Raw genomic sequence first — 2,368 nt, forward strand, 5'->3', positions numbered from 1 at the left:
AACGTTATATCCTAGCAAGGTAGAGTCGCATTTACATTCATTTGAAGTGAATACGAGGTATACATGACACTTCGGAATCAATATTATATCTTGTCATGAAACATAGAAATGAAATGCGATATCCCGTTTTAAGAAGCATTGGAACTCTATTGCTTCGATACGTAGACATCTGCAAACACTATTTCCTATAGAAAGGATGTGTCGCAATTTATATTCATTTGAAGTGTATGCGAGGTATAAGTGACACTTCGCAAGTAATATCATATCTTATGATGAAACATAGAAATGAGTTTCAATATCGCGTTTTAAGCAGCATTACAACTATATTGTTTCGGTACGTAGACATCTGCAAACGCTATTTCCTAGCAAGGAAATGTCGCATTTACATTCATTTGAAGTGTATGCGAGGTATACATGACACTTCGCAATGAATATTATATCTTATCATGAAACATAGAAATGAGATGCGATATCGCGTTTTAAGAAGCATTAGAACTCCAATGCCACGATACGTAGACATCTGCAAAAGCTATTTCATAGCATGGAAGTGTCGCATTTACATTCTTTTGAAGTGATTACGAGGTATACATGACACTTCGCAATGAATAATATATCTTATTATGAAACATAGAAATGAGACGCGATATCGCGTTTTAAGAAAAATTAGAACTCTATTGCTTCGTTACGTAGACATCTGCAAACGCTATTTCGTAGCAAGGATGTGGCGCATTTACATTCTTTTGAAGTGAATACGAGGTATTCATGATACTTCGCAATGAATATTATATCCTATCATGAAACATAGAAATGAGATGCGAAATCGCGTTTTAAGTAGAATTAGAACTCTATTGCTACGATACGTAGACATCTGCAAGCGCTACTTCTTAGTAAGAAAGTGCCGCATTTACAAGCTTTTGAAGTGTATCCGAGGTATACATGACTCTTCGTTAGTGAATATTATATCTTATCATGAGACATAGAAATGAGATGCGATAACGCGTTTTAAGAAGCTTTAGAAATCTATTGCATCGATACGTAGACATCTGCAAACGCCATTTCCTAGCAAGGAAGTGTCGCATTTACATTCATTTGAAGTGAATACGAGGTATACATGACACTTCCCAATGATTATTATATCTTATCATGAAACATAGAAATGAGAAGCGATATTTGGTTTAAGAAGCATTAGAACGCTATTGCTTCGATACGTAGACATCTGCCAACGCTGTTTCCTAGCAAGGAAGCGTCGCATTGACATTCATTTGAAGAGCATGCGAGGTATACGTGACACTTCGCAATGAATATTATATCTTATCATGATAGATGGAAATTAGATGCGATATCTCGTTCTAAGTAGCATTAGAACTCCTTTTCATTGTTACGTAGACATCTGGTAACGCTATATCCTAGCAAGGAATTGGGGCATTTACATTCTTTTGAAGTGTAGACGAGCTATACATAACACTTCGGAATGAATATTATATCTTATCATGAAACACAGAAATTAGATGCGATATGACGTTCTGAGAAGCATTATAACTATATCGCTTCGATTGGTAAACGTCTGAAACGCTATTTCCTAGCAAGGAAGTGTGGAATTTACATTCCTTAGAAGTGTAGACTGGATAAACATAACACTTCACAATAAATATTATATCTTATCGTGAAACATACATGAGATGCGATATAGCGTTTCAAGAAGCATTAGAACCCAATTGCTTCTATACGTAGAGATCTGGAATCGTTGTTTCCTAGCATGGAAGTGCGGCATTTACATTCTATTGAAGTGTGAACGAGATATACATAACAACTCGCAATGAATATTATATCTTATCATGCAACATAGAAATGAGGTGAGCTATCGCGTTCAAGAAGCATTAGAACTCTATTGCTTCGATAGGTAGACACCAAGAAATGCATTTCCTATCAAGGAAGTGTGGCATTTACATTTTATTGAAGTGCAGACGATGTATACTTAACACTTCGCAATGAATCTTATACCTTATCATGAAGCATAGAGCTGAGATGCGATATCGAATTTTAAGAAGATTTAGAACTCTATTTCTTCGATACGCATACATCTGGAAACACTATTTCATGGCACAGATGTGTCGCATTTATATTCTTTTGATATGTAGACGTGGTATACATAGCTCTACGCAATGAATATTATATCTTATCATGAAACGTAGAAATGAAATGCGATATCGCGTTTTATGAAGCATTAGAATTCTTTTGTTTCGATACGTAGACATGTGGAAATGCTGTTTCCTAGCAAGGAAGTGTCGCATTTACATTCTTTTGAAGTATGGACGAGGTATACATAACACTTCGCAATGAATATTTTATCTTATCATGAGACACACAA

Source organism: Xylocopa sonorina, unplaced genomic scaffold (genome assembly GCF_050948175.1).
Source record: "Xylocopa sonorina isolate GNS202 unplaced genomic scaffold, iyXylSono1_principal scaffold0049, whole genome shotgun sequence".
Classification (NCBI taxonomy): Eukaryota; Metazoa; Arthropoda; class Insecta; order Hymenoptera; family Apidae; genus Xylocopa; species Xylocopa sonorina.